Source organism: Meles meles, chromosome 3 (assembly GCF_922984935.1).
Source record: "Meles meles chromosome 3, mMelMel3.1 paternal haplotype, whole genome shotgun sequence".
Taxonomy (NCBI): Eukaryota; Metazoa; Chordata; class Mammalia; order Carnivora; family Mustelidae; genus Meles; species Meles meles.
Window position 1 is genome coordinate 168,635,407 of NC_060068.1, and position 24,754 is coordinate 168,660,160.

Sequence of the window (24,754 nt, forward strand, 5' to 3'; positions counted from 1 at the left end):
GAAAATGTTGAAATTGAAAATTGTTGAAATGAATCCAAACACAGATGCTCAAAGTCAAGGAAAATGACAAGGAGAGGGAAAAAAAAAAAAAAAATATATATATATATATATATATATATATGAAATGTACCCTGACATATGTGTTTGTGCGTGTACACAATTAAATAAAAAGGGGTACATTTGAGGGTGCTAAAGGATACCATACAATCTAAGAATCATAAAGCTTAAAGGAAATGTTGCAGCACAGGCTATAGTTTGAGGACTTAGGAACGAGCCACAACATTTCGGTGTTCATCCAAGAGGATGGGAATGGGAAATAATATTCCTGAGTTCTTCTACTGAGATGAGCATGGTTCGGGAGAAATACATAATATGTGAAAGAAATAGAGAAAAGGGGGGCACCTGGATGGCTTAGTCGGTTAAGTGTCTGAGTTCAGCTCAGGTCATGATCTCAGGGTCCTGGGATCAAGCCCTGTGTCAGGCTTCCTACTCTGTGGGGAGTCTGCTTCTCCCTCTCCTTCTAGCCCTCCCTCTCCCCCGCCCCCGCCAGAGAGAGTGCTCTCTCTCATTCTCTCTCTCTCTCAAATTAAGAAAAGCATCCATTAAAAAAAAATAGAGAAAAAAGAACAAGACAGAGTAGGTTTTAAGTAACTGCATTACTGTGCTTCTAGGCATGATTCCACTGAGAGAGAGAGAACTCACTAAGAAAAAAAAAATAGATAAAAAAGCATCATCATAGCATCTAATGTACATTTTAATATGAATGTATAGGAGGTGCTCTGAAAATTAGTGGAGGGAGGAACTAACCTTACACGTGTACTGTAGAATGGGTGATATTTGCATTGATTCTGATTTTAGAATTAAAAAGTAATATTATAGAGGAAGGACCAGCCAACAATGGCAGAGGAGAAAAACTCAGCTTGCTGTCTGCTTAGTAATGTTTAACTGGAATATAGCCACACCCATTCATTTAAATATTGCCTAGGGTAGTTTGGGCATTACAGTGGAAAAACTGAGAAATTGCAGAGGAGACCATTTGGCTCACAAAGCCCAAAGTATTTCCATGTTGATTTTCACAGAAAAAAGTTTGCGAATCCCCATTGTAAGGGCTTGCAGGGGATGAGTCTGGAGGCGGGGTGTGGGGGGGAAGGTGGTAGTAATTGAGGATAGCATCACGGTTCTGATAGACAAGGCATCTGCTGCTCGAGGACAGTTGGTGTTCCGGCAGCCCTGCTGAATATACACATGTACACGAACATATGTTATTTGTTTTAAACGGTAAGACTGGGCTTCTTCCCTTTAGGTGGATACTGTTAGTTCTCTAACTCAGCCTGTCTTTTAGTGTTGCCACAAATCAGTTTTGTTCATGGTGACATGATGCAGAATCACATATTCATGTCTCACCACTCCCTTTCATCTAGGACACACATATTTCACCCACGGCCCATAGTGCAGATGTGGTACGGAAATGCAGCCCACTGGCACCGTCAGGATGGAAGCCTCCTGCTAAGTGAGATGGAACAGAAAGCTAAATGGGTCTGGAAGTATGATTCTATTACAGAGCTGATGTTCCATCCCAGGCCTGCCAAGGCCAAAATCATTCTTAACAAAGTAAACCTCTTTTCATTTAAGCTCTTTTGTTGGATCTCAGATACATACAGCTACAGGGAATATGAATTGGTACTTGGACAAATTCTAGATTTAACAAGGACCTCAAAAGCAAAAAAAAAAAAAAAAAAAAAAAAAAATTAAAACCAATACTGAATCCAAAAGAATAGTGAGAATGGTGTCAGCATCAGAGAAGAAACAATGATGCCATTTTCCATGAAGTGCCTTGATTTGGGAATGACACATAAATCAGCACTTATTTCTCTTTCTATGCACTTGTGATGCTGGTTGATTGTACTATGGCAGCTATGTCCCTTTTCGCCTATGATGCAGCTAACAGTTGATTTCAGATTTTTAAATCTTGCTTGCAATCAGCTGTAGAACCAATTGCATCCATAGAAGTTTTGATCAGCAGGGAAAAGGAAGTTGAACATTTGAGTGTTGACTTTGAGTTCTGCAGAAAATCAAAAGTTGGTCACCCCAAAACAACCAGTTAGTTTTGCCAGGATCTGACTATAGGTTGTCAAAGCAATTGTGGTAATGATCACTGAAACAGAATCAAGGAATATTTATTGAGTACTTACTATGTCCCAGGCATTGGATGTAATTTGTAGTAATTTTGTACTCACATCACAAGGGCACCATTATGGTTATCCTTGTTTTACAGAGGATAAAACTGATACATAGATTTAAATAATTTGACCAATACTATATGGCTACTAAGAAGTACAACTGGAAAAGATTGTTAAGCCAGATAGAGATTCAACCTTTAAGTTCCCAGTTTTTTAATATAGTTAAAAATATAAAATCTGGATCAGGCTATTTATGGAACAATTATAACAAAAATACTGGATCCAGAATCCGTACAGTTTATTGAGTCAGAAGTGAGGGTTTCCTTTCTTGACATGTGGGGATAAGTTTGATGTTATTATGATGTTCCTCTTTGTTTTAAAGGATTGGATTTGGGGATGGATACATACCATGAAGACGAAAATTAATCTTAAATTGCCTGAGAGTAAGGGAATAGACATTTATTTATATTGGAAATCTAATCCCTAGGGAGTCCAACAAGGATATGCTTTAAAAAAAAAAATTCTAACAACTCCAAAATGTGTACAATAGATATAGTGTGGATAAAGACAATGGGCAGTTTACACGTAGGTTTGTGTGCCAAAAGCTGAAAAACCTTGTGATTGCAGATACTGTGCACAGTGAAACAAATGGAGATATCGAGCAGTGGAAAGTGGCCTCATTAACTGAGTTCAGGAATGGGCTCAGGTGGAAGACCAGTGTGCTCATGATGTTGAGACAAGGGGATAGTGTGATTTTTCCCCACACTTAAGGACAGAGTTCATACTAAATAAATCTGTGATTAAACTATAAAAACTGAAACTTTGAATCTGTTTATGAAAGCACAACCACTAAAAAACAAAACAAACAAGTATATGAAGTGTCTTTCTAATGTAAGATACAATACAATAAGCATCAATCACTAAGATATGAATTTAGATGAATAAACATTTGAAAATGCAGGTGTCAAATAATTATGCCAAACCTAATAAATGAAAGATGAACTGAAATACTGGTTAACATGCCTGGCTGACAGAGAACTAATCTTTATTACATAAGGGAATTTTTTAATAACAAAAATATGTCACAATCAAATAAAAGTATGGGGAAATTATTTTAGCAGGAGAGTCACAGAAAAAAAATGATATGTGTTAATTATCCAAAGAAAAAACTTGAATTTCATTAATAATTTAAGAAATTTAATTTAAGAAACCATGAAAGAGAAGGAGAAACAAACATTCACCTACCAAAGTATACAAGTCTGATAATTCACAAGGTTGTCAATGTACAGAGCCATTAACAGACAGGTGAAGTCCCACAGTTGTTTTGGATAGCAATTTAACAGTATTTTAAATTGAGAACATATCCTTTTGTTACACAATCTAGGTTACAGACCAAATGAGCTCGTGGTCTTGTGGATTATAGATCACTAGATGCAATCACATAGTTACAGAGAGATACATGTGGAAAGAGCCAAGGTGGCCTTCAATAGACGAATGGCTATAGAAGATATGGTCCATGTATGCAATGGAATATTACTCAGCCATCAGAAAGGGTGAATACCCAACTTTTGCTTCAGCATGGATGGGACTGGAGGAAATTATGTTGGGTGAAATAAGTCAAGCAGAAAGTCAATCATCATATGGTTTCACTTACTTGTGGAGCATAAGGAATAATATGGAGGACATTAGGAGAGGGAAAGAAAAAAGTGAAGGGGGTGGTCTGGGGGGGGGAGACAAACAATAAGAGACTGGACTCCAAGAAACAAACTGAGGGTTTTGGAGGGGAGGGGTTTGGGGGGATGGGTGAGCCTGGTGGTGGGTATTAAGGAGGGCACGGATTGCATGGAGCACTGGGTGTTATATGTAAACAATGAATCTTGGAACACTGCATCAAAAACTAATGATGTATTGTACGGTGACTAATATAAACCAATTAAAATTAAATAAATAATAATAAAAATAGATTTTAAAAATATATATGTGAAAGGATGTTCATAACTGTTATTCATAATAGTGAAACATTGGAAACATACTGAAAAGTTTACTAGTAAGGAAGTTTTCAAGTAAATGACTCTTCAAACACATACAGGTTACCTATGTAGTCCTAAAATGAATGAATTTGTATGTATATAGTGACGTATGAAGATCTGTATTGTTTTAGTGAGAAAAAAGTTTTCAGAAATACATGTGGAATGGATTATTTTAGACAGTTAAGTGTGTGTTATACAGGGTATGTGCACATAGGACTTACCTTAAAGAAACACACATATTGAAAAAAATAAAGAAAAAAAGAAACATACTGGTGAAGGCACTAAGTTCAAAAAATGAGCTGGAGCAAATAATCCTAAAATTTGTATGGAATCAGAAGAGAACCCGAATTGCTAAGGAAATGTTGAGAAACAAAAATAAAACTGGCGGCATCACGTTTCCTGATTTCAAGCTTTACTACAAAGCTGTGATCACCAAGACAGCATGGTACTGGCATAAAAACAGACACATAGACCAGTGGAACAGAGTGGAGAGCCCAGATATGGACCGTCAACTCTAGGGTCAAATAATCTTCGACAAAGCAGGAAAAAATATACAGTGGAAAAAGACAGTCTCTTCAATAAATGGTGCTGAGAAAATCGGACAGCTATATGTAGAAGAATGAAACTTGACCATTCTCTTACACCGTACACAAAGATAAACTCGAAATGGATTAAAGACCTCAACGTGAGACAGGAATCCATCAGAATCCTAGAGGAGAACATAGGCAGTAACCTCTTCGATATCAGCCACAGCAACTTCTTTCAAGATATGTCTCCAAAGGCCAAGGAAACAAAAGCGAAAATGAACTTTTGGGACTTCATCAAAATCAAAAGCTTCTGCACAGCAAAGGAAACAGTCAACAAAACAAAGAGGCAACCCACAGAATGGGAGAAGATATTTGCAAATGACAGTACAGACAAAAGGTTGATATCCAGGATCTATAAAGAATTTCTCAAACTCAACACACACAAAACAGATAATCATGTCAAAAAATGGGCAGAAAACATGAACAGACACTTCTCCCTAAACTTGAACAGGCTACAGATGTATAAACAGAAAATCTCAATATAGTGTTTGATAAGCAAAATATAAGGGAACCATAAAGTGGACAGTGAATTCACGTGCAAACTTAGAGAAGATGTCCTCAATGAATATTACATAGTGTGCAGGAGTTTGTCAGACAAGGATTTCACATAGAAGATACAATGATGAAAAAAATCTTGTCTTCCTTGTGGGTTTATGATCTACTTAGGGATGTTTGTGTGTGTGCATGTGTGCGTGCGTGCGTGTGTGTGCACGCATGTGCGTGCACATGTGTTAAAGGGAAAATAAACTGGATTGTCATGCAAATAGTGAATTCCCTTTACAGTTTCGCTGAATATGCTATGAGAATGCAGAGAAGACAGCACAAGAGACCTCTGGGTGTTCAAGTTTTTATCAGATTATTGTTTCTTGTATATCTTTCATGCTAAGTAATAGTCATGGAGCCTCCACGTAATTGCTGTGTGCTCTATTACTAGTGATTAAAGAAAAATGTGGTTGCATGTTTCTTGTCAGTGAATAATAATAATCAGCAAAGTCTGAGGCATTTAATTAAGAATGATTTAATTAAGAAAGGTGCAAAGTGAATGAGTGTTTTTAGATGCATGTTTCAATACAATGTTTTTCTTTACCTCTTTGGTTTACATCGTGTAATTTCAACTATTATCTAGGAATCATACCCCTCTACCAGCAGGCTTTGTCAACCTTGCCACTAAATAACGTATTAGACTGGATGATTCTTTGCTGGAGGACTACCCTATGCCTTGTAGGATATTCAGCAGCATCTCTGGCCTCTGAACATTAGATGTCTGTAGCATCCTTTCTACCACCACCATATTACCGTGTCTTCAGACATTGCCAAATGCTCTCTGTGGGGAGAGTACTTTTTAATGCATTTCAAAGTAGAAACATGAATTGGAGAATATGCTATTTGTGAAACTTATAGTCACTTCCAAAGGGAATCTCAGAGTCTTAGAATACTCAGATATTTTATGACCAAAAACGATTCTATCTGCCCAGGTCAGCAATTTTCATGGTTAATATTAACTGCCATATTAAAATATATTATATTATGAAAACAGCGAGGTACACCATTGAGTAAAGTTAGGTTATTTGTGTGCACAAAACAAAGTGTAACAGTATGGTTACTAGAGAGTCATTATGAATCTCATTTTTATTTTTATTTTTTATTTTTTAAAGACTTTATTTGGCAGAGAGAGATCACAAGTTGGCAGAGAGGCAGGCAGAGAGAGAGAGCGAGAGAGAGAGAGAGAGAGGGAAGCAGGCTCCCTGCTGAGCAGAGAGCCCGATGCGGGACTTGATCCCAGGACCTTGAGATCATGACCTGAGCCGAAGGCAGTGGCTTAACCCACTGAGCCACCCAGGTGCCCCTGACTCTCATTTTTAAAAAAAGAAAATCTGCTTGTTGTTATAGTGTTGGTTTAGAAAAGGACCACTTAATTTATGATGAATGCCTTGTAATTACTGGGTGTCATGTTGCAATTTTTTTTTTTTTTTTTGCTTACCTAAAAATACCTCAAATAAAACAAAGTGAATATGGGTGGACAGAATGACATAATATTATGGACCTGGATAGGTCAATGAAGACACTTGCACACATTTTATCAATGAATATTTACATTTTTTCTTTCTTTTTATTCTTCTGGTATGCAGTACATTATCGTGCCAGTCTTTATGACTTTACCAACTCCTAGCAGTTATTCTATACAAGAATTGTCTTCTTTGTCCTTCAGACAACTTTAAAGACGTACTTATCTAACTTTTTGATTTAACATAACTTTTTTAAAAGTCTAGTTCTTCAGAGATGAATTTTAAGAATATGAAATAAATAGTAAATAATACTGATTATCATGACACAAAGAGGAAAATAACTATGGGATGAAATTATACCTGCTTTTGGAGCCAGCGGTCTAGTGCATGTGTGGTGTTTAAGAAATGAAAATAGCATAAGGAGAAAGGTACTCGTAAATAGCATTGCCGTTCTCAGAAAGGACATTGTAAGTGTCTCAAGACATTTAGTGATACTGGAATGTCATATTGTTATAAAGAGCTGGTAAAGGTGTTTTATCATGTATATTGAGCAGTTCCTTCAAAAAAATAATTTTTTTTAAAGATTTTATTTATTTGACAGACAGAGATCACAGGTAGGCAGAGAGGCAGCCAGAGAGAGAGGAAGGGAAGCAGCCTCCCTGCTGAGCAGAGAGCCTGATGCAGGGCTCCATCCCAGGACCCTGGGATCATGACCTGAGCCGAAGGCAGAGGCTTTAACCCACTGAGCCACCCAGGCGCCCCCCCAAAAATAATAGTTTTAAAGGATAATTTTGCCTCTTCCATTTTTTAAAGAAATATACCCCAATTTTTTGCAATTATAGTCTTCCTTTTACCTAGAGCCAACAGTTTTTAGTATGTTTTAATTGTTTTTCAGTCAAGTTTTAGTTGTTTTACAGTCACTCTAAATTTTCCAAAATAATTACTTTATATCCAGGAATTGTTTCTAGAGTAACTATACTAGACCACAGTGTGATTTACCTGAAAGTTAATTTCACATCTTTTTTTTATTCACAACAGTGTATTTATAAGGAATCATATAAATTTCTACTTCTTTTCTTCTGTGTATTAATAAAAGATACCTATAAGTAAAAATCATTTACTAATATTTAAGATATAGCAGACTATAGAAATAATAGATCTCGATTTACGGGAGATAGAACAAAATATTACATTTTATTAAGACTATAAGTATGTAATTTATAAGCTTCAACGTCAGTGGAGCACTGATTCTTAGTTTGGTATTAAAAAAAAAAAAGATAAGTTTTACTGTATGACCCTCAAGAACCACACGGTGCCTTGCCCTTGGAGATGCATTGAAACATCCTAGTCTTTTTCATGTCTTTGTTCTTCTCCAATCGCTAACTCCCAGGCCTATTTCCATTTGCAGCTGTGTTCTTTGTTGCAGAGCAACAAGAAGAGACACCAGCTGTGCTTACTTTATTGCACTGCTTGTTGGGGGACTGATTTAGTTCTGGCCAAACATCTTGGGAGCTTCATCCTGGATAGCTTCCAGGATTCTAGTAGCCATTTTAAAATCATTACTCTGGGGCATAACTTCAGAAGCAGATAATTTCAATGAAATGAGGCTGACACTGCTATGCTACATGGTAAATTAAAAGTGCCCGTGAGGAGTCACATTGGACAATGAATACGAGTGAAAACTGAACAAAAATTTCTAATTTTCACAACCTTTTTCTTCTCATAACTTATCTCCTGTGTTGGTTAGCTAGTGTTTTGTAACCAATCAACCCACAACCTAGTGGCTCAAAACAACTTCCGTTTTACAGTGAACTACAAGAAAGATATAAATTAAGAAAACACTCCTGTTTATAAGAGCATCAAAAAGAATAAAATACTAAGGAATAAATTTAAGGAGGTGAAAGATATGTGAACCGAAATCTGTAAAACATCAATAAAATGAACTGAAGAGGACACAAATAAATGAAAAGGTATTCCATGTTCATGGATTGGAAGAATTACTACTGTTTAAATGTCCATTCTATCTGAAGTGACCTACAGATTCAATAAAACTCCAGTAAAATGTCAGTGGGAGTTTTCACAGAACTAGAACAAACAATACAAATATTTTCATTGACCCTCAAAAGACACATCATAGCAAAAGCAATCTTTGGGGGGGGGCCCACAAAGTTGGAGGCCTCACTTCCTGATTCCAAATTATATTACAAAGCTGTAGTAATCAAAAAAGTATAGTATTGACACAAAAACAGATGCCTAGATCAATGGAATAGAGAGACCAGAAGTACTCATGTATATATGGTCAATTGTTGACAATGGAACCAAGAATATATAATGGGGAAAGGATCTTCTCATCAATAAATGGTGTTGGGAAAACTGGACAGCCACATGAAAAACAATGAACCTGGATCATTATTTTACATCATAAACAAAAATCAACTTGAATGGATTAAGTACCTGAAATTGTAAAACCCCTGAAGAAAGCATAAGGGTAAGTTCCTTGACATTGGTCTTTGTAACGATATTTTTGATTTAACACCAAAGGCAAAAGAACAAAAACAAAAATAAGCAACTGGGACCACATCAAACTAAAAAAGCTCTACACAGCAAAGGAAACATTGACAAAGTGAAATGAAAACCTATGGACTGGAAGAACATATTTCATATGGACTCCTAGAGCAGCATTTCAATAGTATGAAAGTGCAAGTTTCAAGGGTTCTTGAAGAAGGGCCCTGAAGTTTTGCTGTCTTACTTTTGTTGTATTATTATAACCACATCACTTGAAATCATAGTCTATCAATCTTTATTGAATAATTACATGTTGACCCTTTTCACCTATACTTCTAAGAAAAGATTTTTTTTTTTTTCTGTGAGGAAAGATTTTGAAGAAATATTGCCTCTTAATTTTTTGAACAACATTGTTCTTATACCTGGTCAAAAATTTTTACTGCTTCATCAAGTAATGATTAATATTTTCTTATATATAATAAAGTTAGTTGTAAATACAAAAAAGACCATATAAGCCAATCTAGTTTCTCATTTTTATTCAGGGAGATATACGAATCAGCAGAATATACTTTATGCTACTGCTGATTCCTTAGTTTCTCCATTTACTCCTTAGGAAAGTAGACTAGACTTGGAATTCCCCTAAGAGAACTGATCAATTTATAACGGAAAATACTTCACTGGGATATTTTTTTTTCATCATAAGATGGACTCAATTCACAACCTTATATTTGCTGAATATATTTTAAGAAAATATATTCAAAAAATGATTTTTATGTGTATGCCCCTCAGTGTACAAAATTGGAATACAAAACAAAGCAATCAGAGTTTTGGTGGTTCTAAATGCAAGTCATGTGCATGTAGTTGCAAAAATACGATAAATGAAACTTCCATAGTGGCCAGTGGTGCATTTTGTTATATAAATTGGCCTTGGAGCTTGACATGTCTCTTGATGAAGATAATGTTTTGCTTTGTTTAAATAAACACAACCGAAATTAATTAAATTAATTAATGTGTGCTATTGACCCTACGTTTTAATGAAAGCACATATGTTGAAATTATTGCAAAGTTTTGTAAATCAAAAAAAAAATTTGTGTGTGAAATCACTGTTTTAGGCCATTGAAGTTGAAATTTCATTCTCAAAACTCAGACATGCAATACATTTAACTTCACTTTTCACTGAACTTGATTCCTAATTCTACTATTTCAAATTACTTTTTTGAAACACCATTTTGGATGTTTTTCTTCATTATCTCAGAGTCATATACAGAGCAAAGGAACAATAACCCAGTCTAGAGTAAAGGCATAACAATCAGGTGTGAAGTGGAATGCTCAGTGTTCAGGTATAGAGAGTAGGCTCAGCATGAGGTATGGTAAGCTCAACCATTAGGTACAGAGTGAATTCATAGTGATCAAGCATAGGGAAAAGCATAGTGATGAATAATTAAATAAAAACACTGTGATCGGGCGCCTGGGTGGCTCAGTGGGTTAAGCCGCTGCCTTCGGCTCAGGTCATGATCTCAGGGTCCTGGGATCGAGTCCCGCATCGGGCTCTCTGCTCAGCAGGGAGCCTGCTTCCCCCTCTCTCTCTCTGCCTGCCTCTCTATCTACTTGTGATCTCTCTCTGTCAAATAAATAAATAAATAAATAAAAATCTAAAAAAAAAAAAAAACCACTGTGATCAGTTATAATTAGAAGGTACAGTGATGAGGCAGAGATAGAAGGGAAAGTGATCTGGTAAAGATGGCACGGTGAGGAAGAGGAATGTTTGTGCTATTGTGGATTCCTGGTGCCATCTACCAGATGTCTATTTTCCTACTAGTTTTCAGTTAGTTATCAGTCTTTGATGGTCATGGCTGCCTGTTCTCTGTTTCATTTGCAAGTCCTTTTGAGATCCCCTGAGTTTCTTTTAGCTAACTTCACTTCCCATCTTAGTAAATGGAAAATATTTTCTTGTTCCCCTCCACTGGTAAGGAGAGAACTCAGAAGATCAGATCAGACCTTTTTTTTTTTTGCCTTCATAAATGAAATGGTCGCTTACATCCATTACCTTGTTCCTCTAAAGCACCATGGAATATTGGAGAAGCTGTGCTCCTTTGGAAGAGGGCACTACTCTGAAAGCTCATCACAGTATCATGTGTATATAGCAACACACACACACACACACACACAAATATAAGAAAATTGAATGGCTTTTGTTTTATTCAACTCTTTATGATAATTTGTTGCACCGCGATAAAAATGCAACAAACTAGAGAAATCTAAATGTGCATCAAAAAGCAATGTAGAATGTCATGTAAATATTGAAATTATATTTGTTTAGTTGAACACGGAAATATCCATGACATATTATTATGTTGTAGAAGAAGCTGCAGAGTGTTTTGTGTAGAATATACATAATCACATGGTAGACTTCTGAATGAACCAAAATAAAGTTATGGAAAGACATACAAAATACCATAAGATTACTTTTCTGAAGGGAAATGACAGTGGAGTTTACAAAGGAAGACATTTATTATACTTGTCTCCGGGTGCAATTTACAAAGTGCTTTATGTTTTCTCCCAGTGAGGGAAATTTACCGAAGTAGCCCAGCCGTTTCCCTCATCCCATAGGCCCTGGAAACTATCATTCTACTCTCTGCTTTATGAGTTTGAATATTTCCACATATAAGTAAGATAATATATTCTTCTTTCTCTGTCTGGTTATTTCTTCAGCATGATGACCTCCAGTTTTATCTGCATTGTTGCAAATGGCAGGATTTCCCTCTTCTTTAAGGCTGAACAATTGCCATATATGTGCCATATATATATATTTTTTTTTCTTACTACACTTTCTCTAGTCATTTGTCTATTGATGGATATTTAGACATTGAGGTTGTTTATATATCTTGGCTGTTATAAATAATACTGCAATGACATGAGAGTATAGATATGTCTTTCAGATAGTGATTACATTTACTTTGGACTTTTTACATATTCAGAAGTGGGATAACTGGATCATATGATGTTTCTTTTAATTTGAGAAAACTTTATACTACTTTATGTAATGGGTATACCAGTTTACATTTCCTACATTTCCAATAACAGTGTATAATGGTTCCCTTTTCTGTACACCTTTGCCAACACTTATCTTTTATCTTTCTTAGAATAGCCATTCTAACAGATATGAAGTCATATCTCATTGTGCTTTTCATTTACATTTCCCCAATGATTAATGACATTGAACACCTTTTCATGTACCCATTAGCCCTTTGCATGTCTTTTGAAAAATGTCTCTTCAGATCCTTTCCATATTTTAATCAGATTACATGTTTTTTTGTCTATTGAGTTGTGTGAGTTTCTTTTTTATATTTTGGATATTAATTCTTTACCAAGGATATAGTTTGCAAATATTTTCTCCTATTTCCAATGTTGTGTTTTCACTCTGTTGACTGTTTTTTATGCCGTACAGAAGCTTTTTAGCTTGGTGTAATTCCATTTGTCTATTTTTGTTTTGTTTTCCATATTTTGTTGTCATATCCAGAAAATCATAGGCAAGACCAATGTCAAGAAGCTTCCTCTATATTTTCTCCTAGGTTCTTTATTCTGTTTTACTCTACATATCTGTTATCTGTTTCGATACTGTTTTGATTATTGTGGCTTTGTAATAGATCATGAAATCAAAAAGTGAGGTGCTTCCAGTTTTGTTCTTTTTGTTCAAGTTTGCTTTGGCTATTCAGGGTTTTTTGTGTTTCTATATGAATTTAGAGGTTCTGGGAGGGAGTGTGCTGAATCTGTAAATCACTTTGGTTAGTAAGGGCCAATATATTAAAAATAGTAATTCACCTTAATATTTTAAATACAAAAAACAGGATTTACAATAAACAAATCAAATAAATATCTATTACAGAAAATAGGAATAATTCAGATAGAATAATTTAAATTAAAATCTACTTTTCTTAACTGAAATCTGAGATTTTATTGCATTCATTAAACAAGAGTACATTGAAATAAAAAGTAAAGTTTTCAGGGAACAAAAAAATAGATTTCTAAAATTAAAATATGATGCTGAAATTAAAACAAATAATAATCAGTGGACTGAATTATGTGATGAACATAGCTGTAGACTAAGTTGGAGATCTCACAAATAAAGCCAGAGACATCTAGCATTGTGTAGCACAAACCAGGCAAAGTAGAAATACCTATATGATTGAGTAGTAGATATGGGTGAGCAACTGGAAATATTTTACTTTTGTTGTGGAAGGGAGAATAAAAATATTGGACAAAAGAAAACCTGAGTTTTCAACATAAAGAAATATAAATAAGCATCAAACAGGAAAATTAATTTACTAATTTGAAAACCCACATATCAGATATCCTTGGATAATGAAGAAATTTTAAAATGTAACATAAAAATATTTTTAAGGACAAATATTTCTCTATATTACAGTTTTCATGAGCAAAGATAGAAATGAAATGAAAAGGCAATAGCAAATATTAAAAATTCTACTTTAATCCCAGCAGCAAAATTATCAAATATTAGAGAAAATAATTTTTTAGATATGAAAGGACTCAGAAAATTTCAGACATGGAAAGATTAGGAAAAATCAGCAGCCACATCTAGTGCTTAAGCAGGAATACTCTAAAAATACATATTCTGACCTTTAGCAAATACTAAACTATACAGGATTTCTAGAAAGAAGAATATATTGGGTTTGGAAAAAAAGTAGAAATATGCTATATGCACTAAGAATTATGAAAATTTTTGTGACAAATCTTAGAAATAAAGGTTTTTGCATCTTTTCGGATTATTCGTGTCACATTAACTGGTTTTGCAAATTATATTTTTATATAATTGATTGTAATTTTTATATAATCAAATAGTGCTTATTCTAGATTTTTTAAAAAATAATTCATGGAAATAAATAAAGACCAACCAAATGCTAAAGAGCAAAGTCTGTTTATTCAAAGTTTGCTGTAACAAGAGAGTTAACCACAATCACTTGCATTTTGAAAGAGACTCAAAAGCTGGCGGAAGAGTAAGAGAGGTGTATAGTGGACAAAAGAGAAAGTTTTGAGTGTGCTGTGGTTGGAAGCTGTTGTCACAGAGTAGCTAAAGGTGAGCTACCTAGAAACAGAGCATCCTTTGTGATTGGTTAAGAATGTGAGTCTTGCTTTATCTGTTTGTTGGAAATGGGGAAAACTGTAGAGAAAGTACAGTTATTGTAAGTTATTGATCAAGTCCTGGTCGTTTGGAGTTGAATGTTTGACTTCCTGGATTGTTGTTAAGGAGAATCATTTAACCTCCTACATGCATGATTTATGGAAATAAGTAGCCTGTCTCCTGAGTTCTTTATTGTAGATAGCAGGTTGATTTCTTGGACTGCTTATTACAGATTATGAGTCAGAGTTCTATTTTTATATATGGCCTGGACATTGTCCATTTATATCCAGCCTCTCAAATAAGAACATACAAAAATCACAAAAATCATTTTTTGTAGAGGAAGTACATAATATAATATATGCTACAATGACCTAAAACATGTAACTGACAAAAATTAAAAATGAAAAGATGGTAAAGTATTGATATTTCCTTAGAAATCATTAAGGGCATATTTGCCTAAAATTATTGAAACAAAATATAGGAATTTAATTAACCATTTTATCCATAGTGATAAAAGTAGCTAACATAACTAAAATGAATAATGTAATTAAATCATGTAATGAGAGAGGTATTGAGAGATAACGCTGATGCAATGAATTCTTCATTTTCAATTATGGTATATCAATGAATATTTTTCAATTGTGATACAATTAAAATTTTAAATTATAATGAAACAACAAGCAGTAGGCCAAAGTTGGTACACTCAAAAGTGAATCTGGTGAGAGTAGGTATAGGAACTAAGAAGTAAAAAGGCTTCTAATTGTATGTATATATGGTTTAGTTGTAATTTGTTTTGTTTTTCACTATTTTAAAAATATATAGACTGTGCTACTATGCTATTTTAGAAATCCATTTTCCTAGCTAATTGGTCAAAATAAATAAATAAATTAGAGTTTTTTACTCAGTGATTGAAGGTAGTGATTGAATGTCAATTATCTGTATAAATATAAATAGTAAGACATTATATAAATATGTATATATAAGAAACAGTGTATATATTATGAGTATAAGCTCAGAATAAAAGTTCTGAAGAATTTACTATATAAATATAAATATAAAAGATTATATAAGCTATAATCTTTTAGTAAATTCTTCAGAACTTTTATTGACAACTTTGTTATCAAGCAAGGACAAAATATTTTTATTCTTTTATTCCATTTTGTGTTGTCTTTTTTGTTGTTCTTTTTGGTTTTGTTTCTGTTTTTTTTATTATTGAATGAAAATTCAGCTGAAACATTATTGCATTATTCAGAACAATGCTGAATTTGGTAATTTTTTAATTTTTCTAATAGAATCCCTTCAAAACAGTGAAAAGTAAAGCTATTTATAGAAACAATTCTAATTTTTTTATAAGAAACATGTTAAATCAGCAATAGTACATGGTCTTAATTACCACACAGAGTACATTAAACAAATAATTGGTGAATACTCAGAGAAGTATTGAAGTTTTCAATTATGTGTGTGTATATATATGATATTTTCATACATATATGAAAGTTTTCTCCACTTCAAAAAGCATTTTCTCTTAAAAATCTCATAATTTTATTTTGCATACAATGAACAACTCTCCAAATTATGTTCCTCAGATTCCAATAGGTTGACTAATTTAAAGTTTGAATATAAAGAACACATAGAGTTTTATTTAAAAGTACTAACTATATTAGAATCAAGTACAGAAACTAACCTTTTATTTGGTAAAGTATAGTCATTACTCAAAAGCAATGAAGGATGGTAGGGGAGAAACCTGTTAATACCTTCTGTATTACAGAGTTTAAGCAGGAAAATAAAATCCATGGCAGTTAGAGCAAGAGCAGAAGTTACATAGTGGAATCAGTTACAGAAATGAAAAGAGAGGTGAAAAACAAAGTCATGGACCATGAGACAACCAGGGAAGGAGTTTAGTATCCCTAAGGCTGGAAGAGTAGTGTTACCTGATCCAGGAGCTGGGCTTGATCGCCTACACCCATGGAAGGAGGAAGCGAAGCGGGAGCTGGGACCATTGCAGAAAAGCAATTCACTGCCAGAGATACCACCTTAAGCCAAAAGAAGGAGGGAGGAAGGAGGAGAGATAGACAGAGACAGGGGTAGACACACCTTTCTTTTCAGTATTGCAATTTTCCTCTAGCATCTGTTTTTATTTGTTGGTGAGGAAGGCTGCAGAAAAGCACAACCATGTTGTCAGTGCCAGGTGAATGCTTCCCCTAACTATTCTACTACACACCTTTATTTTATAAAATGTATATAACGACTTGGCTTTGAGCACGTAGACAGGGGGTGAGATATAACACTACCTCTCCCGACATAGATGCACTTGGACTGTCATCACACACCATCAAGGAAACATACATACACACCAAAATGTGGAAGACATTGGAACTACTAAACTGAATGGATCTCTTAAACTCCATCCTGACTGGTTGGAGAGATAGAATACAGGAAAGAATGTCATATACCAAAGCAGAGAGGACCAGGCTTGAATTCTGCCTTTTCTGATTGTCAACTACACAACCTTTCGAACCTCTGTACCTCCCATCTGTAAAATAGCATTAAATGTAATTTTCTTAATAGATTAATGTCATTATTAAATTGAATGGCATATAAAGGAGTGTTTTTCACATCGTTGTTAGTAAATGCATGTTACTTCCTTAGTGATTATATTTTTTTCTATTTAAGGACTATAATATAAAATTTACTTGAATAATGTGCAATTTTACACTAAGCAGTTCCATAAAAGGGATCTAATTGAAAATACACAGAACTTAATGCTAGCCATGATTTAAAATGCATGGTTACAACAGTGATTTTTGTTTTGGTACCAGATGTTTCAGAAGTGTTCTTGCAGAAAATTTTTTTTAAAAAATCCAATGAGTCCTGGGTGAATACTCAAAGCTTTATCAAATTACACGATGACTGGAATCCTGTGTTATTGCTCTGTTGGTGAAATTACAGTCCTCCTGTGTAGAATGAAATTTAAGTTGTATCTTGGTAACTATTGCTTTTTCCCAATCCCTGGAAAATCCTTCTGAGAATTAAGTCCTATGAGATTCCTTCAGAGAGATGATCTCTGCCTTCATTCATCCTCAGCTGATTTTTACTCAAAAGTTCTTCCTCAACATTAATTCACTTGAGATTTTCACAGGGCTGTGAACTCCGACAAGTCATGCATAATGATTTCAATCTCAGAGAATATTTGCTTGTATTAAAATGCTTTATTAAATATTTGAAATTGGTCTTTAGAGACTTTGAAGAAAGTCCACTCTTCTGCTTCTCCATTGATATGTAACTTTCCAAAATACATGCTATTTATAAAGCATAGTATAAAAAGAAACCAAATGAAAAGAGTGACACAGGGCAATTCCCAAAGGAGACAGGGCTTACGTTTTTATAGTAGAAAAGATATCTTGAAAGCTTTTTTATGTACTTTAGTCTTTTTTTTTTTTTTTTAGATTTTTTTGTATAAAACATCAGCTGAAAAGTACTAATCCTTAGCATGGGAACAGCTAAGTGTGTGCACAGGAAATATTTAACATGAAAATGTTGTGTACTAAGTAGCCAATGATACTTTAAAAGGAAATGTTTCTATGATTGTTTTTCATGGGAGATTGTTGTAAAAATTAAGAAAGCTTATAAAACACTTTTAAATTTTCTTTGATTAGAAGCTAGTTATATAGGGCTATTGGTTTAATATTTATTGACCAAATATATATAATAATTTCCAGAAAATTTAGATTGCTTTAATATTTTAGTAGACTAATGGACTTTTGGGAATTACTTCATATATCTTTATTTAGAAATCTAACATTATAAAGAATAATTTTCTCTGTTCTACTGTGTATACAATTAGGACACATAGCATGAGTAGAGGAATTGAATTGTCTAACGTGGGCTACCCTTCTCAGAATAGATAAATACTGATTTTTTTTCTCTTAAACATTAAACCAGGAATAGAGATCCTTCATTACATAATATATTTCATTAATTTAATTAAAAATGTCAACAGTTATATCACTAGTAGTGCCTAATGTTTAAAATAATCAAATACCACTAATTTCTACCTAATTTAATTTTATCAACTTGTGAGATTAACTTTTTATTTTATCTCACTTATGATATAGCCGGCATCAAATAGCAAAGGGAATTATCCATCATTTTATTGTGAATTGTAACTTTAGACTGTTGTCCAGATTCAGTGAAAGAACACCTGTAAATTCTGAGAATAAACGTAATTTCTTTCCACTGCAGCTGTTACATATTTTATTAGTTTGCTAAGGCTCCTGTACCAAAGTACAACTGAGTAGCTTAAACAACAATTTTTGTCTCCCTGTTCCAAAAGCTAGAAGTCTGAGGTCAAAAGTATCAGCAGGGTCATGTTCCCTCCTAAAATACTAAAATAGGGTCTGTCCCAAGTCTCTCCTTTAGCTTCTAGTGGTTTGTTGGCAATTTTTGACTGCCCTTGGTTTGTAGAGGAATCACTCCTATTTCTGTCTTCATCGTCACACAAAGTATTCTCTATGTGTGCTTGCGTGTGTTTCCAAATTTCCTATTTGTAGAAGGATACCAGGATATTAGAGTAGGGGTCCACACTACTCCAGCTTGACCTTGTCTTAGTTAATTACATCTACAATGATCCTATTTCCAAATAAGATTGCCTTGATGTGCTGGAGTCTAGATGTTCAATGCATGAACTTTGAGGGGAAACAATTCAACCCTTAACATATACCCTAAAGAGTTCTATTTTTTATTATCTATTTTTAATGAAAAAAAAAAAAAAACACTCTTTTTACTTTTTTTTTTTAAGATTTTATTTATTTGAGAGAGAGAGAGAAAGAGAGGGAGAACATGGAGGAAGAAGCAGACTCCCTGCTGAGCAGAGAGCCTTATTCAGGTCTCAATCCCAGGACCCTGTGACCATGACCTGAGCCAAGGCAGACCCTTAACCGACTGAACCCCCAGGCACCCCAAAGCCTTTTTTCAAATGTAAAAGAACTTCTAAAAGCACTAATGCTTCTTAAAATGTTGCCATCTAGGCTTCAAGTCAATAAGAAATAGGATATGTATGTGTGTGTGTATATATATATATATATATATATTTTTTTTTTTTTTTTTTTTTTTTTTTTTCTTTTGACCTGAAACTCCCTTACCAACTCTTGGTAAGAAATTCTTAGAGCAATTAGCCAAGGGACTTATTTTCCATCCTGGCTCTTTATTTTTACCCTTACTGTGATCAAGGGGCAGGCTGACTTTCAGTTGTACATAAATGTGAGCTCCCTTTGACCAGCAATCTGTGTACTTACAGTGGTGTCTGATACCTTCAGATGCCATCAAATCAAAGTGGTAGAGGTCATTTGCTCTACCTTACTTCACACAAGCAATCAGAATTGCCAAACACCTGTGAGACTGACTATATAGAGATGTGTAACTGTTAGTGACCATACATTCTGACCAAGTTAGAGAGTTTTTATATATATATATAAAAAAATTATATATAATTATATATATATATAAATATATAAATATATATATATATATATATTTTTTTTTTTTCTTTCTTGGATCCTGTCTCTGCTCACTTCTCTGTGCTACTTTTACCATCACTTAGTCAACGCTACCAGGCTACCTTTTTTCTTTTCTTTTTTTCTTTACTCATTGTTCTTCATTTCACTTTTCCCTCCATTCATGCCTTTCAGCTTTCACTTAACAAGGCTGAACTTTTATAGACACATTAAGCCAAGCGGAACAGATTTTTTTTTTTTTTTTTTTTTTTGTTTCTTTTTGTCATGTGGTGTCCCAGCCAGTTACCACAAAGGAGGTATGATCTTGGACAATTTGTCTTTCTCAGCTTTCTCTTTGGAATGATTGCTTAGGGACTATTTTTAAGACATTAAATATAATTTAAACCTAAATAACTGTTGCAAAGCCAGAGAACATTTTAGGGGCGCCTGGGTGGCTCAGTGGGTTAAATCCTCTGCCTTCAGCTCAGGTCATGATCCCAGAGTCCTGGGATCAAGCACCGCATTGGGCTCTCTGCTCGGCGGGGGGCCTGCTTCTCTCTCTCTCTGCCTGCTTCTCTGACTACTTGTGATCTTTGTCTGTCAAATAAATAAAAAAAAACTTACAAAAAAAATTCTAAAAAAAAACAAAACAAAACAAAGCCAGAGAACATTTTAAAATTTGAGGATTTTAATAAGTGTGGCTTCTTAAAAAATGGCCTTTATTTTAATGTTTTCTGTCTATACTGTTCTCTCTTTTGATCTCAGTAATTCTTGTATATGCACAATATGAACAGCATTTTTCAAATCAGATCAAAGATTTGACTAATATAATTTTGTAACACTGTAGTTACAATATGGACTTTTCATATTTTTTGGAGTTTTTTCTGGGTACTTCCTACAGATTTAATTTTCTTCAATGAGCTATCAACAAAAATTCCTCCTAAACCAATTTCTATTTGTAGGTGTCTACCTACTGATACTCTCTGAATAGCTTGGAGAGATGAATGTGAGGTATAGAACAACTGTGACATCACAGAAAAAGTCCTTGAAACCTTTTCCCCTTATTTTAATATTTATTTTATTTTATTTTATTTATATTAGCATATAATGTATTCTTTGCTTCAGGGGTACAGGTCTGTGAATCTTCAGTATTACACAATTCATAGCACTCACATAGCACATACCTTCCCAATAACTCTCCCATAACCCAGACACCCCATCCCTCCCATCCCTCCTAGCAACCCTCAGTTTGTTTCCTGAGATTGAGTCTTTTATAGTTTGTCTTTGTACCCGGTCCCAACTTGTTTCATTTTTCCCATTTTTCAGTCACCCTCCATGACTCCCCACCCTGCCTCTCAAATTCCTCATATCAGTGAGATCGTATGATAATTGTCTTTCTCTGATTGACTTATTTCGCTTACCATAATACCTTCTAGTTACATCCATGTCATTGTAAATGGCAAGATTTTGTGTGTTTTTTTGATGGCTGCTTAGTATTCCAGTGTGTTTGGGTGGGTGGGTGGATGGGTGGAATGGAGTACTATGCATCCAAAATATTTCGGCTGCATAGTAGTCCATTACACACACACACACACACACACACACACACACACACACACACACACATATTCATCTTCTTTTTCCATTCATCTGTTGATGGACATCTAGGTTCTTTCCATAGTTTGGCTATTGTGGACATTGCTGCTATAAACATTCGGGTGTATGTGCCCCTTCAGATCACTACATTTGTATATTTAGGGTAAATACCCAGTAGTGCGATTGCTGCGTCATAGGGTAGCTCTATTTTCAACTTTTTGAGGAACCTCCATGCTGTTTTCCAGAGTAGCTGCTCCAGCTTGCCTTCCCACCAATAGTGTAGCAGTGTTCCCCTTTCTCTGCATCCTCACCAACATCTGTTGTTTCCTGACTTGTTAATTTTAGCCATTCTGACTGGTGTGAGGTGATATCTCATTGTGGTTTTGATTTGTATTTCCCTGATGCCGAGTAATGTGGAACACTTTTTCATGTGTTTGTTGGTCATTTGGATGTCTTCTTTGCAGAAATGTCTGTTCATATCTTCTGCCAATTTCTTGATTGGATTATTTGTTCTTTGGGTATTGAGTTTGATAAGTTCTTTATAGATTTTAGATGCTAGACCATATCAATGTCACCTGAAAAAACTTCTCCCATTCTGTCAATTGTCTTTTGGTTTGTTGACTGTTTCCTTTGCTGTGCAAAAGCTTTTGATCTTGAAGTCCCAGTAGTTCACTTTTGCCTTTGTTTCCCTTGCCTTTAGACCTAGGAGTGTAAGAGGTAGTATACATTTAACTAAATCTCCAAAGTTTAATCAAACCAGAAAGTGTAGTGCATTATATAATGAGAAAAATCATGGTACACATACAAGCCAAAATAAGGCTCACTCGGAATGGAATATCACTGAGGCAAGAACACATTTTTGTTTTTTTTATTTAAACTTTTAATTTTGAGATCATAAATTCACGTGCAGTCATGATAAATGATATGGAGGGATTCTTTGTTATTCCATTTTTCTCCATGGTAGCATCTTACAAAATTATCATCTTGCAAAACTATAAAAAAATCATAGCCAGATAATTACAATTATTTAATCTACCAATCTTGTTTAGATTTCCCTAGTATCTGTTTAAGTCTATGTGATTTATCACAGTATCTGTTCATGTGTCCCTTACCGTAATCAGTCACAGGTATATGCTCATGTATACCATGTCATAATCAAAATACTGGGCAGTTCTAACATCATGAGGATGCCTCATGTTGTTCTTTTATAACCAGTATCCCCTAAGACTACCTCCTCTCCTTCCACCTGGAAACTGGAAGTCTGTTAACAATTTCTAAAATATCATCATTTGGGGCGCCTGTGTGGTTCAGTGGGTTAAAGCCTCTGCGTTCTGCTCGGGTCATGATCCCAGAGTCCTGGGATCAAGCCACGCATCAGGCTCTCTGCTTGGCAGGGAGCCTGCTTCCTCCTCTCTCTCTGTCTGCCTCTCTGCCTACTTGTGATCTCTGTCTTTCAAATAAATAAAAATCTTAAAAAAAATAAAAATAAAATGCATCATTTCAAGAATGTTAAATAACTGAAATCATGTAATATATCTCCTTTTGGGACTGGCTTTTTCCCACTGGGTATAATTACTTGAAGATTCATTGAAATTGCTGCATGTATCAACAGAGTGTTTATTTTTATTGCTGAGTAGTATTCCATACCATCGATTACTGAAGTCTGTTTAACCATACTCCCAGTAACATACATCTGGGTCATTTCTAGTTTGTGGCTACTACAAATAATGATGCTGTGAATATCTATAAATATTTGCAAGCACTGTTTTATGTGGATATGTGTTTGCATTACTTTTGCATAAATGCCCAAAACTACAATTTGCTGGATTGTACACTATATGTGTGTTTGATTTTATAGAAATCTGCTAAAAGTACACTTCCCCCTGCAATGTACAAGTGACCTAGTTTCTCAGTATTCTTGCCAGAGTTTAGTGTCACCATTGTTTTATTATTCATTGTTAAAGATATCTTTTAGACACCACACAGTCCTCCCCTTCTGAGTATGTATAATTGCTAATCATATTTCTGCTTATAATATCAATGTAAAATACCATTTAGAGGCCAGAATCTTAACAGACTATTAAAAGTCCATGTACATTTATAATCTGCTAATAAGGATTGTCAGAAGAACAAGGCATACTAATTTTATTAAGTTTTCTAGGATGCCTTGAAGACAAAGAACAAGCATTGCTTGAAGGTGACTCTGCATTTCAACAGAAAAGTAAAATCTTTGTAGTTAAACAGATATTAGACCCTTAATAATTGTTCCATACCTAAATAATTGAAGTACTTATTAAAACTAAAGACTGAAAATTGTCAGTGCTTCCATAGTCAAGTACCAAGAAGAATGCAGAATTTCATACAGAATTACTTGATTGTGGAAATATTTTTGTTTGCTACATAACCTGAATTAGTAGGTGGAATTTTTCTAGTTAGGCAGAATAAAATATCAAGTATGCACTATTAGGTGATTCATCAAGTACCTTTCATGAATAAATGAGAGCTCTTAGCCCACTAAATGTACAGTGAGTTACATAGGCCCTAGTAGATGGTTGTCTTGTTATAACTAGATCAGTTTTCATTTGAGAATAACTGAAATATGGTATAAATATACCTAATCCTGCAAATAGTATTTGAAATACATAAACAGAAAAGAAATCAGCAGAAGACAGCCACTAATTTTACCTCAAAATACAGTATTTTAAAGTTTATAAATTCCTTTAATTTACACTTTAATTTTCAAAAATCCAGTGTATTAAGCATATTCTGATACCCATTGTAGAAAGACGATTATGTTGGTACTATATAGAAGAACCCAAAGGAATGAGAACTGAGCCTTAAAGACGGGTTAGAGGACTCATTAATAGTCCATAAATAAAAATGGCATAAATGATGGAAAATGGTTTGAATCTGCTATTTTTATCTGCTACTGATAATTTAATGTCAACTCACCCACATTGCCCCGTCATCACAAATCATCTAACCTCGCATTTTCTGAATAGGTCTATAATAGGTAATGCGTGTTCTCACCTTACCTTTAACTTTACCTCACAGTTGAACACCAGTTTGATTCTTGATCATAAGTCCAACCTACCCCGGATTATGCGAGTGTCAAAAGAGGCCTTTCACAGTGTTATTGGCACACACACACACACACACACACACACACACACACGTATTCAAATATTGGAAATCAAATATTTTCTTTTGGCTTCTCA

At 34.5% G+C, this 24,754-nt stretch overlaps 1 protein-coding gene across 6 annotated transcripts in view; it reads left to right on the plus strand.

Annotated features, from left to right (window-relative positions):
• CDH18 (cadherin 18) overlaps positions 1–24,754 on the plus strand; it is a 718,124-nt gene that overhangs the window by 474,556 nt on the left and 218,814 nt on the right. The gene's annotated exons all lie outside the window — the stretch shown is intronic.